This window comes from Corvus cornix, chromosome 3 (assembly GCF_000738735.6).
Source record: "Corvus cornix cornix isolate S_Up_H32 chromosome 3, ASM73873v5, whole genome shotgun sequence".
In the NCBI taxonomy this organism is placed as follows: Eukaryota; Metazoa; Chordata; class Aves; order Passeriformes; family Corvidae; genus Corvus; species Corvus cornix.
The window spans coordinates 71886838-71904234 of record NC_047056.1 but is presented as its reverse complement, the minus strand read 5'-3'; the positions used below and the strand labels follow the sequence as shown (position 1 = coordinate 71904234).

Sequence of the window (17397 nt, the reverse complement as noted above, 5' to 3'; positions counted from 1 at the left end):
AGTTTCTGAATTTTGTTTTGCAATTAATTCTTTCTCTCCTTAGGAAAAAGAAAAGAGTCAGTACTATAATGCCAAGCTAACTGATCACTGCAATTGACAGTGATGTTGCTTCTAATTATCTTCCCTTTAATTTGCTAAGTGGGATGGTATTGGTTTTTTTTTAAATTTTAGTGCACCCTTCTTCCTTCCTTTTTCTGCACTGCCATTTGTTCAGCTACATTTGGGAGGAAAAGAACTTTGTTAAAATCCTGACAAACAAATAAGAGCACTATGAGGGACACTTCTCTAAAGAATTATCCTTCCCTCACTGTGCAAGGCACTCCAAACAATGGTGAACTTTATGTGTCTCTATCTTTCCAGGCTCATATGTAACTTTACTTCACAAGGATTTTAATCCAAGAGATTTGTGCATATTTCTTGCAGTGCACATGCAGAATAAAATTTTGGTCCTTACCTTTACAGAATGAAGCCAATGGCAGAACTCCAGTAGTTCATGACAGTAATTTGGATATTTGTAATCTACCCTTCAGCTTTGCCCTTTCTGAGGGCAAAGAGTGGAACTTAATTTATATACAATTTTTTTTCCTTTTAAAAGCAGACGCCACCTATTCTGTTTCATATAACCAAGGGAATTGCCTCAGCCCTAACAAAAGGTTCCATGCAGAATTGCTCTCACTATTACAGCAACCGTTTGTGTGGCAGGGAACAACACAGCCCAAAGAACAGCATCTTCCTGAAGGATATATGAAAGGGATTCTTCCAGGAAATAGAAACACCAATTACCAAGAAAGTAGCCATGTCATTTAGACACTGGTTTGGCACAGCTTGTGCTCAGCAGCACAGTGATTAGTGTGTAACACAACCATATAAGGGAGTAAGCGTGTTTTTCACACTCTATCACTTGCACACACTCAAGAGCACATTGAACATGACCACTCAAAATATTAGCCGCTTTGAAATTCCCCTGCACATTTTGGAATGAAATGTTTCTGTCATTACAGTATTTGAGATAGAGTGGTTGATTTTCCCCCTTCATTTAATTAGTTTTTTTCTTCTGTATTCTTAGCACAGTGACTTCTTCATCAAGGTTTACTGCCTCCATGTTTATAGGCTCTCTAAAATAAGGGTTTTTCTTCATCATCATTGGACAGTTTTAAGTGTAAAACATTATGAAGTTAATCATTAAGTTCTGAATCTCTTGATGTGTTTACTTTTTAATATCACTGCTCATGCTTAGGATGTTCTTAATAGTTAAAATAACAAGTCACTTCAGGTCTGGAATTGAAGATGAAACATACTTTTCAAAATCTTAAATAAAGGTTTATCTTGGACTGAAGACTATATTAAGAGATGAATCTTAAATATTTGTAATTTTGGAGTAGATTTTTTTGAACAAAAACTAACAACTTGCTTAACAAACTAGAAATATAAGGGAAATTTATATCCAGAGAACACCTACCATATTTCTTCATATGACTGACTACATTTTCTTTGTACAGGACTCTGATCAGAGCCTAAATGTGCCATAGTTAAAAAGAAAAAAACTGTCCATTATGTTTTGGACTGCAAGTGCCATCTCAAAATAGGCTCAAAAAGTACAAATTTTTTAAATATTTCTCTACAGTCCCTGACTTTAAGGGATCCAGTGCCTCACTATACTGTGAAAATTTTTTACAGTAATACATATTACTTCAACTGTTTCATTTTCTTCTTTCAAAGGGAACACAGTGATAAGGCACTGACAAAAAATTTTTTTGAGGCATTCTGATCTCTTTCATTTCAGCCTGAGACTTCTTAAGCAGTTCTTCATGAGAAGAAAAGCTACTCAGTAATTGGTTTGTAACCTTAATTTAAGCTCCTTAATTTAAGTCCAGAAAACTCATGTTAAAATAAAAATTGTTGTGTGAAGTTCTGTATTTAATATGTCAGAAGGAACCAGGATACTGAGATTCAAATACTTAACTACAATAGGTAAAGCTGCTGAAGCACATAGTCCCTCTTTACTCTGGCAATGGCACAAGCTGAACATGCCAGAAACATATTTAAAAATAGGTGATTATCTTATTTTCTTTTTTAATAAATACTGACTGTTTAGACACTGGAGTTTTAGTTTAGTGTTCACATTGGATATTTTAAAGAATACCTGTGAGAAGAAAGGCAGGTTATGCTATTTGGTACAAGTACCCTCATTTTTAATAACTACACTGTTCAAAGCAAAGGACAAGGACACTGTGGCTGATATTCTGTGTATTGGCAAAGATTTTTAAGAGCAAGTAAAGTCTCTGCTGATGACAGATAGCACCTTTTCTGACTATGACAGATAGCCATTCAGTGAGCTTTCTATGTATCCACTGCACAAATTCTATTTCGTCAGCCAGATAAGGAAAACCGATAGCAGATAGAAATCTGTGTCAACACAAAGTAAATTAAAAACAGACGTCTTCCATCTGATAGTACCTTTTTATATAATGTAATTTCTTTAGCAAATGTTCTGTGTTTTACTCCAAAAGATTATAGAAAAAGTGTGGCTGATGGTTTATAGGGGAAATAGGCAAAGCTGCACAGAAGGGCATAACATCAGTAGTAACAAAAAGTAGTTGTTTAGTATGTATTATAAACCCCTATTTTTTGTCACTTTATAAAAGCCATACTTTCCCTCTTGCTCTAGGGAAAAAAAAAGATATTACGGAGACAAAATATATTCAGATTTATGAGGACTGATATTCCTATTTCCTGTTAGGTACTATGAACAAATGTTTGCATACTTCATGCTCTTCAAACTTTCTTCCATGCTTGTTTTAGATGTTATTTGTTTCACTCCATGTATTTTAGTAGTCAAGGAACTTAGCGGAGCAAAATGGAAAGTTTTAAAATGGGAGTAGAACATTCCATGTAAAAATCCTATTAACAATAGTGGGAGGTCTTTAGCTAATTCTCCATTGTTTGTATTGAAAATTCATTCAAAATTTCAAACAATGGAGCTTTAATAAATTACTGATTCATTTCAAAAGATTTTCAGAAACATCTGGTATTTCACACACACAAAAAAAAAGTGGCAATTGGGCTATTGAATATGTCAAAGGAGACAGAAGCATACTGATTTGTCACAAAGAGTAGTCCCCATCACTGTTTATCACCAATTGCTTTAGAAAGACGTTTAAAGAGAGCAATACATGTAATACACATTCGATGTGTAAAATCAAGCATTCTATGGTAATCAACATTGTCTTTAACCTTGAATCAACTGACAATATATGATTATAAATACATGTTCTCTCTGGAAATAAAAGAGGCAACATAAGCAAAGAGCACAGAAGAATACATTAAAATTACTTTTATAAATAGATTCCATTATAATAATTTGATGTTCAACATCTTGTTCAGCCATCATTTGTATGCTACTATTTTTTACCAAATAAAACCATTCACAAATAGCCATGCTGCACACTTGCAGAAGTCAGAACCTATGATTTATAAAAAAAGTATTAATGAAAAGAGGATAAGTCAACAGTGCAACTCACTGAATTATGCTGTTAATTTTTTGCACTGCTGACAGTATTACAGACCATTCGCATGTCATCTCTTTATTGTACATTTAGTGGTTTTGCAAAATTTGAAATTGATAATTCTGAAAAGGTCTTTCTTTAACCTAGAGCTAAGATTGATCCACAATACTCTGTTCATATGATTTCCAGGTTTTCCATATAGGTCTAGCTGTGACATGATATTTCCATTCAACTCTTGATCCAAAAAATGGGCTTGAAGCTTAAAATATAAAAGAATCTTTAACTTGTCAATGCAGGACAGCAATCGATGACATTTTTAAGTATAATTAAGTAATTGACTCCTACTGGATTTACTAGACTTAGATGAATTACAGTAGTTTCCTGCACTACTAATGAAATTTTGCAAGCCAGGTTTCTGATCCACAGTCTAAGGAATTCAGAGAGAACCTCTGTGCAAAGCAGAGGTAAAATGGTTCACAGCCAAAGTTGTCAAAGTACCTTTATAGAAATGTGGAATTGAACGAAAGGGCACTGTAGGTATTCAATCCACTAAATGACTGACAAAAAAGCCCCCACAGAATATAATAAAAAAGCAGACCAATGCCAGTAAAGCTTCTACAGAAAAGTTATCATACATGATTCATTTATTTGGTGGGGTTTACAATAGTAATTTCTTAGGAGAAAACAAAGATCTAATCTTAAAAACAAACAGTAAAAAATATAAACTACTAAGATATGAAGAGGCATAAACTATTTGCAAAGTTTCAAAGTCAAGGAATAAAACGAGTGAAAAACAGAGGTCACATTTTGATTATTTATGAAAATATGCAACAAAACATCCAGTCTGGTTTGTTGTTTTTTTTTTTTTTTAATTTAGAACAAGATGTAGAAATACAGGACAAAATCCAAAAATAAAATTACATGCATGGGAATTTGGAGAGATAGGAGCATTCAGAGAAAATTTTCCAACACCTTCAATTTTTTCACACCTTCAACACCTGTCACATCTTAGAAATTCAAAAGATTTCGTGTGTCTCATTGTTATACTAAAAATTATCCATATAAAAATCTTTTAAAATTATATAAAAACTGTAACCATTACACAAAATTTATTTTATTTGAACTTGGACTGCTGAGATCAATAATGTGTACTCATCTTTCCATGGGATAAGTGTCAATAACTCTCAATAGAATAAAAAGTGTTTATTACAAATGCTTATAGTAAGGATATTTCAAATTTATTTGCCTAGATTCTGAAAGTTTCCTGATAGTGGAAGTGATACAAATGAGATAGAGAATCTGCCTGCACAGAATTTTCCTGTACAGAAGGATTCAGCTTTGATAAATAACCCTGTATGAACACAAATAGTTAGTTTGAATTGAAACACAGAATTTAAAAAACATATCTGTTTTGGTGACATAGTGACAATGCCATTTTTCCCTGGACTCTAAAGTGGTTTCTCACTGGTGCAATTTTAAACCCTAAATTCCATTAAATTGTTCATGCACTGAAGAAACCAGATAAAGTGATTAAGTGTTTTATAAACCAAAATTTTCTTGTTTGTTTTCTTTGGAAATTGCTGGATATAAAAATCTCTGTGGGCACTGTCCATTATTGGCATATAAAAGAACACTACTGTAATTTCCTTCTATACTGCAAAGTATTGCTGGCTGATGAAAATGGGTTTTCACAAAAGTTTTCATTTTCCCTCCTTGTTGACCAGATGTTCATCCCCTTCACATTGTTAGCAACTGTGATAATGTCACTCTTACTTAAAAGCAAGAAAATTTACAGAAATTTAACTAGATATATTTACCTAGAATTTACCCCAAAGTCCTTTTCACATTTTTAAGCAATCTTTCAGGATTTAAATGAAATTTTAGATAGAGATTCAGAATTTTTTTTTTGCATAGCTTATAGGTTATTTTATGGTTTTGGTACAATAAACCATCTTATGTTTTTTCTAACTCATATACATTTATTCCCTATAATTATGTTTCTCCCATTTCTGGTTTTCATTCCGTCTTAATATTCACAGCATTACAAGGACTATGAGTTATAAGACAACAGAAGGAAAATTTAGGAAGGCATATATCAATAAAAATAGTCTGCTGAAAAACCTGTAAGAATTGAGAGAACTTGGTTGCTGTAGTGTGTCATGTTGTTTCTGACTTTGCTTTGCAATCTAGCTAGCTGTGCCACAGTTTTACAAAAGACATATAGTCCAATTCCAGCACTATAAATCTGCAGCTTGACTATTTTCTTCAGAATATTGCTGGTATTCCTTTAGAATCCCATGTGAATGGAGCATTTCAACCCTTGCAGACACTTCAGCTAGTTGATGATTAGCAATCCCTGTATCATCTTAATACCTGTTGCTGTAACATAAGTATAGCAGGACTTGTAAAGCAGACATTTTTGAACTTGGAATTTGGTGAAATTTTTTCCAAATACAGACTCATGTTTGAAACTTTTGTTACTAGTGTGTTCCTACATGCAACCTCTAATACTCCCCATTTTAAAAATCTCAAAATGTCAGCAGATTTCCCCCACTTCTGAGGGCTATAATTGACAGGATAGGATTAAGAGAAGGGTTTTGATCTATTCTGTTTAGCACTTCAATTGTTTTCCCTTTAGTTTTATACTGGGTTGGGTTTTGGGTTTTTCTATTGTTGTTGGTTGGTTGGTAGGTTTTTTCCCATAATCCAAAACATAATGAAATATTTAACTCTTTTTTAAAAGAAAAGAGAAGGGAGCTTACAACTTAATTGCTAAATAATGTAGACCAGAAAAGGACTGATCTTTTTCACTCTTCCCATTGTTCTTTCTGGAAAGCTTTGTTGCTCTATTGTTTTTTCTGTTTGTGATGTTTGGATGCATGCAGGAAGATGTAGCAGGGATGAGAAAAACAGAGGAAAAATGTTAACTTGATACTTTGCAGCCACAATTTGGGCCAAAGAGCAAGTACCTGCAATCAATACCTTTACTTCTACATTGTAGAAAATTTGCTACTTTAGGGTTCTTTACCCTTCTATATTAGGGATGGTACTGATTGCTACATACTACCAACAAAGAGATATTGATCAGGACATTCTGGAGACAAAGAAAGAATTGCCTTGTGGTTACAATAACTCTTATTCTTAGCAGGAAAGAACAAAATGTACATGATACAGCAAAAAGCATTTCCAATGTGATTTTGTCATGTTAATTGACATTCATTCCTTGTCATTTCCAGGAATATTTATGTCTGTTGGTTGGCTGAGGTTCCAGCTCACAATGTCACCATGAAGAGCTGAAGAAAGGCTTAGACATTTTCATCTCAGTACCACAGGAAACTTGGTATCTCCTCCTTATTTTTGTTCCTCAGGTGACCGAAGCATTAGGCAGCAACATTGTGTGTCCAGGACTGTATCTTTTGGGAGACAAACTCTCAGCAATGTTAAAGCACTGGAATTTCCTACCTTGGTTTTTAGGCACTGACAATGAAGGCAGGGAACAGATGCAGTGTCCAAGGCAGCGTGGATTAGAAAGGCAAAAGAGCAAAGGAGACTGTATATAGGGGGGGTAAATCGGATTAATATCTGTTACTGACTTTCATCTCCTTGATGAAATTGCCTCTCCTTCTGGTAAAAGCCCACCATAAGGACACTTGGAGACTATAAATATATATCTATATATAACATTTTATTCTGCCTTAATGCTGAAGGAGTTTCCTAATGTGCACTGAAACTAGGATGTCTTCACTCCCTTTCTATAAATATTTTCACTCCAGTATTTCACTTAGTTATAAGGAGATATGTATATTTTTTGAATAATGAGAGATCCCCCACCCAATACCCTCATTGAAAGAGAGTAGGACCGAAAACACACAATGTTATGAAGAATTAGATGGTAATCACTTTTGCAGTTACTGGACAAATCTTTATTTTATCCATCCTTCTTTCCCTGCTGCTTCACAATGATTCCTTCATAACTGCAAATAAATAGAGTCCTCAGCACTGAAGGAGAGCTTTCCCCAACATTGGTCTTCAGAACATTACATGGCTAGTGAGTTGAACAAGAAAATATGGATGGCCCTGCAGGATGGAAGAGAAAGCAAGTACAGCTACAACAGACTGGAGTTACAACAGCTCACTAAAATGCTCCAAAATTTGTGCTGGTTTTACTTTTTAGAAAATGCTGGTATGCTGCTATGGTACCTTATTGGCCCCTGCAGTACACCTGGTAAATATAATAATAAACGTTTCACTGAACACTGACCTAAAACATTTTTAAAAAAATAACAAAACCCTTTATTTTTTGCAAATCTTTTCTGATTCACTGCCGTGAATATTGCACGACACACAGATTAGGGGGAGGAAGGGAGAATAAAAAGAGGATGATGACCAAATGCCCAGAAAATTAAAGTTTATAGGGTGATTTCAATGCCCTTGGACACTCACTTAACATCTCTCTGACTTCCAGTCTCCAAAAAGAGTATGAAAGCAGTTAGAATTAGAAAGGGTATGAAAGCAGTTAGAATTAATTTCATGCCACAGTGAAAAAAAATCAAGTACTTTTATAATTCAGACAAAAAACCAACCGCTTGTTTTATATCTTTCTATACAAAACAAATCCAAATTAAACCAAACCAAACCAAATAACTGGGGTTTTTACCCAGAAATGTTCTTTTAATTTTCTCTGGTTTTCTACACACAGAAGTCTTTTGAGTCTTGATGCAAGAAGTATAGAAAAGAAAACATCATTAGACTGAGTGCACAGTTATATTTCTAAGGTGTCAGGCACACTCTTTTACTACTTTCACATTTGTTAAAAATTATGACCAATTAAATTTCTCACTGAAGTAAGAATAAAATTGATGCTTAAGAATTTAAGCATCATACACCTCATAGAAGCCACCACAACAGTGACCTGGTAAACACACTGACAGAAAGGGATATATCTTTAGCTGGAGTCCCAAGACATCTCTGATAAGCTCATCCAAAAACTCTGTGTGATGGGGAGTAGCTGGCAGAACAAAGAAACCTTGATGGATCCAGGATAAAGAAACTGTGATAATGAACTGATCTCCCAGGAAAACAGGAATCAGCAATCATTATTCCAGTAACTGACAATGTGCACCCTCTTATGTATCTACAGTAAAAAGTACAAAAAGTAAATTGCTGCCTACTCAAAGAGAGCTTCTCTGCACATTTTTCCAGTGCTTAACCTGCACAAGGTCTCCTAGACAGACCAGTCTTGATGGGGGTGCCTGCCTGACTCCGCACTCCATGACACCAGGACATGGATAACCACTAAAGTGACAATTTTTTCTTCAATGATTGGAACAACTTGGTGATTGCTGTAGCAGTAACAGCTTGTATGATACATTTATGGGGCACACACACAGGCAAATGTTCATAAGCATGTATTTGCTCCCATAGCTGGAACTCAGTAACTGCTTTACTCTAGTAATATATATGCATACATACATATATAAATTTAACTGCTCTCCTAGTAGAAATTTTGCAGAGACTTGTGTGTATGTATATACTAAGCATTTGGTTTTAATAACAATAGCTTTGTAGTAACTTGTAATGAAGACATTCTCAGAAACATCTGTGATATTGTGTATTGTGGAATCCTGTGAATCCCAGTCTCCATCTTCGTATACCTGCCAGTCAGGGAACCCTCATAGGTCATGATAGTGACCACTACAACACCATAGCAAAATTGAATGTTAAATTACTACAACAACTAAGACAGAAGAGCCTCCCAGAATAATGGAAGAATGCTTAACATGTTTGATAAGGTGAATTTCTACACATTTGATAAGGTCATTCACTGCTGTGCCCTTCTAGATAGGGATTTTTTGTTGTTATGTACCATTTTACATTTCATCAGACTAATGCGTATGAAGGATCAAATAAACCAGATATTTCATAGAATTACAGAATAGAAGAGAATCATAGAATCATCAAGGTTAGAAAAGACCTGCAAGATCATTGAATCCAACCTTTGACCAAACACCACCTTGTCAACTAAACCATAGCGCTAAATTCCATGTCCATAGCACTAAGTGCCATGTCCAGTCATTTCTTGAACAATTCCAGGGACAGCGGATCCACCACCTCCCTAGGCAGTCCATTCCAATGCTTAACCATCCTTTCAATGAAGAAATTCTTCCTGATTACTAACCCGAATCTCCCCTGGCAGAGCTTGAGGCCTTCTCCTCTTGTCCTGTTGTAAGCTGACTGAGCAAAGAGACTGATCTTCACTTGGCCACAACCTCCTTTCAGAGAGCTGTAGAGAGCAACAAAGCCTTCTCTTAGCCTCCTTTTCTCCAGGCTAAACCACCTTTATGCTTAAGATTCTGGCACAATGTTTAATATAATTATCTCGGATAAAATATTAGGGAAGCAGTGCTTCCCAGGTTGTAAGGTGCTGCCACACAATGCTGAAGGAGGAGTTCAGTCACTCACCAGCGTGGAGTGAATGCCAGGATTTACCACAGAGGTAGGACCTGGGTCCCTAGAGATAAAATAACAGATAATTATAAATGCCCAAAATGTATCTCAATGGGCATTTAATGATTTCAAAAAACAGAACCTTCATTCTGGTATGGAAAGAATCTCACTTATCTTAGAATTGGTAGTTCTTCAGAATAAATTGCAAAAGTGATAAGGGGAGGAATAGCTTTCATAGATCTCCACGAAGTATGAAATATATTGTGTTACAGTAAACATCCCAAACATATTAACACCAATAAATAAAGACAACAGTACAGATGAGACCATTGATTTATTCATAAATTCTGATCTGTTTTCACTTTTTTTATGACCCCACTTAATCACTGCATGTTTTTAAGGTTGTCATAACAATCTCTAATTTTTTTTTTATTATTAAATGATGCTTTACAGGACAGTTCTATAATCTTGTCAAAAGACATTTCACTGTATGTTTTTTATAAATGAGACTTATTAGTCTCAATTGTGACTACCTCCTTGTAAGATAAATATTCTAAAAGTTGAATAAACATATTAAATAAAAATCCCCTATTTGAAATGTCCCTCCCTATTTCCAGTGATTAATGACCAGCTCTGCCATTCATATTGCATTCATAATGCAGCACATATTTGTCGCTTGCTTGGGTCCAGCCCACTCTGTATCTCCTCCTTTACTCTGCCCTACTCATCCCTCTAAAGGCAAATAGTGTAAAAAAACAAACTTATTCTTCCCAATTACTTTGCATACTGTCACATTACTGCATCATATTGTGCTGCACCCCTACAACTAGAATAGCCAACCTAGACTATAAGCAATAATAGAAATGTAAGTAAACTAGTTATTGAAAGGTATATATTATCCTGCATTTAAAACAAGTCTCTGGAAATGCTTATGATCTAGCATGGACTTAAGGGTTACATAAAATTATTATTTGTGTTAATAATACCTACTGTGCAGTTATCAAGTTACTATTCATTTTGATAGTGTGAAAAATGAATAGATTAGGTCAGACGGTAATAACTTTTTTCTGTTTTTTAATTTACTTTCTGAATTTATCAAATATATTCTAAAATTTGTGCTATTTATTTTATTCTGTGAATCATACACTCAACTGTCTGTTGTCATGCCACATGATTCTTTGCTTTATTGCTTGCTCAGTGGCTGAACTAGCAGAAAGACATGTTTCAGAGCAGTAGCCCATGTCCACAACTGTGGCATGAAGCAGGAGACTGAATAGCAGCAGCAATCCAACTCCTTTCATATCTCAAAACTACTAGTTTCTCCTCTCATAAGAAATGTTGTGCCAGTACTTGACACCACATTACCCTGCCTTGTGTCAGCTAACTGCTAGGTGCATTGCTCCCAAAGTGGAACCCATGATCCTGGAACAGGGGTACTCAATACACCACATATGGAGAGAGTTGATCACTTCAGCGCTGGATTTGCAATAATGAGCCTGCTGAAAAAAGGGCTCTCTGAGCTGGCTAATAAAAAAAATGTAATGGAGAGAGTTTATCTTAAGCTTTTTCCTAATCCACAGTTAAAAGCGCTCAATTCAAGGCTGAGTGGAAGCAGCTGGTATATCCAATCAGGGTTTACAGTCAGAAACACTCCCAGAACTTGGAGAATAAGTTTTCTACAAGACAGCAAGGAGGAAACAGCCTGTCCTTTATGCTATAGCTAGGAAAAGAAGGGACTGAGATTGGAAGAGATTCCCTGTTGTCCTTCCCCTAGCAGTCATAACACTAGCCCAGAAGTTACCCCTAGTACACATTCACTTCTGTCTGTCCTTTGAGGGAACTGCAATTCCCTCAGGGACTAACCCACAGCTACTTCCACCATGGAAGCAAACATACTGCTAAGCCCCAGTTTATTGCAATCTAATATTTTTCAATACTGAACTAATTTTGCAATTCCTCTCTATTTCATCTGCTAAATCTTCTGATTCTCTGCTTCTTAAGCTCCTTTTCTCATTTATTCTACTCCACTTCTTACCATAAGCAATTTTCAACTTCTATCAGAGGCTGCATTCAACAATGTCCCATTCTTCCTGAATCTTGTTTTACCTTTAGCAATGGGAGTTGCTGTGGTGGCCCTGGATGAAGGTTGCCTTTCTCTGGATAATTAAGTACTCACAATGATCAGCATCAGATGAAAAAATTACCTTTGACATTGTGTTTTCTCTTCTTTTGTGAGTTCTCAGTTTTAAGAAGACAGGATCAGCCATAAAAAGAGCATCACCAGCAGTTCCTGAGTATCTTCATTAATTTTTTTTCCTCTTTGTCTCCCAAATGAACAGCTTTTACAACTTATAATATTGTATAAAAGTCACCATCCAAGGTTTTTCCCTCTGTTAAAGCATTCCGAAGCTAAAGAAAAAAGCAATTGAGAAAGCAATATAAAGTCCTGCTGGTGAAATCCCTTCATTTTGAGCATACTGTATTTCTTGGTGCAGATGAGCCATCCACTAATAAGTTTTTCAAATTATCTAAACAAACTCTGAACTTCCTGCTGGTTCATTTCTCTGCATCCTTCTCTTTTCTCTTGTTGTCAGCGGCATGGTTCCTTCCATGCTGTTAGACCACCTGTTCAAAAGAATAATAATAACAATACCCCTTACTGTTAAAAATATAACATCTCTCCCAAGTTAACAAATTTCCCATTACACCACTTTAAAATTATCTTGGTGCAATTAACATATCCTGATTGATCCCATTGGAAGTATCCAGGCACTGTAATGTAACTAGTTAATCGCCACAGGAAGAGTCAGCCAAATCACCTGCTCACACTCATGATGGGGTCTAAATTGAATTCCACAGGAGCAAGCTCTGGCAGAAGTCACAGTTTATTTAATATCTGCCAGGAGTAAGCTGCGCTGTTACGGAAGTAGCACATTCCCTGTGCCACAGTCAGTGCAAACACAAAAGCTCAGTTTAGTGGGTATGCCACAATCCAGTATCAAGCCTCTTTCCTGCAGCTGGGCTCCCTACAGCAACAGTTACCTCCAACAGAGAGATGGTTCCAAAATTAAATTGCCTTCCCTCAAATACTGAATGTAATAGCTTCAATTTCTCTAATTGCTCTCACTCCCATGGCATCCCTTCCTGGCTCTGGTAACAAGTTGAGTGTGGATGTGCCTTGTCCATCCTTGGACATAGGGATAAGGTTATTGACATTACACCCCGCAAAATCTGCATAGTTTAGCAATGCCTTAAGGTTTTCTTAATGGGGGGAATTATGATTTTTTTTTTTTTTTCTATTTTAGTGCAATTTTCCCCATAGGATAGCTTTGTATTTATGTCAGCCTTTTTACAGCAGGGAGAACAGTAATAATCTCCAGCTGTGAGGAGCAATCAGGTGCAGATTTTAGTTCAGTTATGTAAAATAAAATAAGCTATGAACTATGAGAGATTGCTGAGTCAAGATCTGGCCTATGACAAATGTGCAAGTGTGCAATATGATTGATACCTTGTTAGTATTGTATTTTTTTTGAAGACCCAAGCAACAAAACACAAAACAACTACACATAGATCCTATTGTGTTAGAGTCCACACACAAAAAAAGAAAGTAGCAATTATTCCCCAAAAGAATTGCAATATAACTACATGGAATAATATCAGTTCTTTCAAAGAAAAGAGGACTGAGCAATATATTGCATAGTCAAGATTTTTGCAGAAGGTTGTGACAGAAATACCAGGAGTCACAGAGGGAGGAAATGAAGGCAAAATGTCTCAAATTCAATCTGCAATCTTAATCAAGCTCATCCTTTCCTTCCTCTGAGGGTCCTGATTAGCTGCACAAAATGACTGATTCCAAGTTTCAGCTTATTTTGAATAAATTAATGATGTAGGTTGAGGCCACTTCTGTGAATTATGATGAACAAAAATGACACCCAAGGTCATAAACTCAACCTGTCAATCAGGCAAACAAAAACCAAACAAACGTGGGATTGTTTGGATATACCAACAACGTAGTCCCATGAAATGCTCATATCCCAAATGTTCCTAGGACAATCAAGTGTCTTCATGAATAATTCACTTACTTTGCTGAAACAAGTTCCTCCAAACTTTATTTGGTATGCCCATGGTATAACTTCTAAAGGAGAGAAGCATTTCATTCATATATAGATTTCTGAATTCATGCTATAGCAACAGTTAGGCATGGTCAGAAATGACCCATGTTCATCTAATTAAAAAGCTACCTTTAGCATGATTTAAACTTATCTTCAATGTTTACAAAACCAGCACCCTACCCTTTAGAAGAGATTTGAAGTATCTGTACCTTAAACAGCAAAACATCCAGAGAACAAAGACAGCTATATCAAAAGAAAATGCTCAACATAGTCAGTTCTGTTATCTAAAGGTCAGTATTGAAAGTTATATATGTAAAACAAATCTTGATATTTTTTTCCTTTGGGCTTTATGGAAATATTAATTACAACATTAAGATTTGATAGTATTATTGTGGTGGTTTATGGGGCGGTGTTAAATTAAAAAGCAAGAGGTTGTTTTCCACTGTTGTTTTGTTTCATTTTTAAGTCAGAGACATGTTTTCAAGTTTGGTTAGGAACAAACTCCCATGTGTCATGGGTCTGAGGGGAGCATGGAACAAAAGGTCAAATTTCACTTGCTGCTGCAGGTTTTTGTGTGGAAACCATACACATAATTGGAGAAGGATGCAGCCGGAGAATGACTTGTACGGGCATGGAAAAGCCATAGGAACAAATACAATTTAAACACAGCTGGGAATAAAACACACCTAAGAATGTTATATTCTACCTTTTTGTTGATGCTGCTGTAGGGTTGGGGTTTTTTTATGGGGAGTATTTTTGGCTTTCTTTTAGATTTTAATGTTAATGATTGCCTGCATAGAGAAAACTTATTCAAGGTGGTGTGTTTTCCCTGAACTCTCTTAGTTCCATCCTCTTGACAGATGTTCAGCACCTATTGTTATTCACTACTATCCAAAGTATATTTACTATCTTTTTTATGAACTACTTTCCCAGAACCACATACTTACTTCAAATTTCCTATTTTCTGGGTTACATCTTCTAGATCTGTGCAGAATTTCACTTCAGAGAACTAAGAAAGCCCTTCCATATTAATGTTATCATCCTGAGCCGTGGTTCTGAAATTTTTCAGTTTGTTACCTATACCTCTTCCGCATTGTAATGAGGATAACTGGAAGCTGCTTATTTTTTAATGAAAACTTAGATTCTTGAGACTCAAGAACACTTTTACTGCATCTTCTGAAAGACATTAATATCCTCTCTATTAATCAGTGAGTAATTGTTCTCAAAGTTTTCTACCAGAGGACTCTCAAGTGCATGATATGATAACAGCATAATCTTAGCTTAGAATGCTCTCTGCTAGTATTGGCTCAGATTCTATTTGTGCTTTTAAAGGATGCTCTGCATTGAACAATCAGTTTCAGTGATTTATTTTCCTCCCTTACAGAATAACCTCTTTTGCTAATCAGTGTGTTGAAAGATTCTTGTATTTCAGATTATTTTGGAAAACATAAGCAGTAGTTTTATGTGATTGACTCTTTCTTGTTGTTGGGAGTCACACAGAAAATTTGCTCTTACAGTCAAGGAGTGTGTTTGTTTAGATCTAGATCACCAAATGATTAATCACTGAAATGAGCATCAAAATCAACACTTCATAAATATGCTAACAAAAATATAGACATTAATCTACTCAGTGATACACAAGCAAAACTAGTAGGACTTGAATTTCAGGCTCGTCAATAAAAAAAATCTAATCCTTTAGAAAGAAGTAGAAAACACAATAAGAAATGAGAGCTTGGTTAATACAGAGGAGGGAAGAGGGAAGATTAAACTCTGCTTTGTATAGCACATGACCCATGTGACAAAGAATAGATTACAGCACTGTGCATATGGATTTCCATGTGTGTATATATATATATATATATATATATATATGTGGGTGCGGGTGTGGGAGTATGTGTATGTATATATATGTATATATATGTATATTTAGACGTATATTAGCTAGAGTAAACTGACAATGCAATTAAGCCATAAAGATATTATCATAAAAAAAAATTCCATTAATATGTCAACAATAATTTTACTAGTTTTCTTCTCACTTTAAAACTGATAGAGAGATGTTCTCTTGCTTCCTTCCCAAGGTATTATTTTCTGTCATCTGATATTTGCTTCTGCCAAAGCCAACTATATATTCTTGCTTTAGATGAAGTTGAAAGCTGAGAGCCCTTGAGTCTCCAACAAGGCTTTTTCATATACATATGGAGCGAAAACTTGTCTGGGTTTTTAAAAGGACTGATGTATACAGAAATGAAGCTTGAGATCTGAATTTTATGTTGAGTGCTAACAATATATAAGGGAAGAGAGCTTTTATTGAAGTTGCAGAATAAATAATTTCTACCAAATCTCCAATAGTCAATGAAATAAGCTCTTCTTGGTTCTGTTTGGTTGTAAGACTTGGCTGACTGTTGGTCATTTCAGTGGAAGCATGACAAGAACACCTGAAAATACCTGCAGCTAATCTCTGCAGTAGCTAGATTTGTGCCATTTCAGACTTGCTAAACCTAAACTCACTCTTTGAACTGAATCTGGAAATTACCTGTAAATGACAACAACCTACAGACTACAAAGGCAATGAGCTCCCAAGGGAGAAAGCTGTAGACAGGCGGGCTGCAGCAGTAAGCAAAATGATTAGCAGATGAACTTCTGACAGATTCTAGTTGTAACTGGGGCACTTCCAATTACAGCTTCTTCAGCTTGATCTTCCCTTCAAAGAAGCAGAATCAATAAAAAATGGAAGAGCTCTTCCACCACAGAAGAATGGTAAGCTGAATACTAATATTTTCCATTCTTTTTCCTGTCCTAATTTTTCTTTTAGGTGCTATGCAAAATGTCCAAAAACCAAAAGTGAAGTGACTGGCTGTTGTTTACTATGTTTCTTCACTGTGATGCTTTGGTAGAGTAGTGTAAATGTTTCACTGTAGAACAGAAACATTTGAAGCCAAATGTAGGATACAGCTGATTAAATAATTATATAACTGATCAATATTAACTATTTATTATTTTTACCAAATAATTTTATTTTATTTTATTTTATTGACAGTTTAAATCACATAAAAATATCATAATAATTCACTGGGATTGTGACCCTCAGAGTAAATGTATTGCTGACCTCCTCTGGATATTGCACTTTACAGATAAGTGATGCTGTGTGCTTCACAGAATCACAGAAACATTTAAGTTGAAAAAGACCTTTAGGGTCATTAAGTCCAGCCTTTCACCGATCACCACCTTAGGAACTGGTCCATAGCACTAAGTGCCATGTCCAGTCATTTCTTGAACACCTCCAGGGATGGTGACTATACCACGTCCCTGGGTAGACCATTCCAGTGCTT

At 35.6% G+C, this 17397-nt stretch overlaps 1 long non-coding RNA gene across 1 annotated transcript; it reads left to right on the top strand.

Annotated features, from left to right (window-relative positions):
- Positions 1-6565: 6565 nt before the first annotated feature.
- On the top strand, positions 6566-17193 carry LOC109144906. The gene is made up of 3 exons (XR_002045946.3): positions 6566-6846; positions 16750-16825; positions 17106-17193. It is a non-coding gene; the product is annotated as an uncharacterized LOC109144906 (long non-coding RNA).
- The last annotated feature ends 204 nt before the right edge of the window (positions 17194-17397 follow it).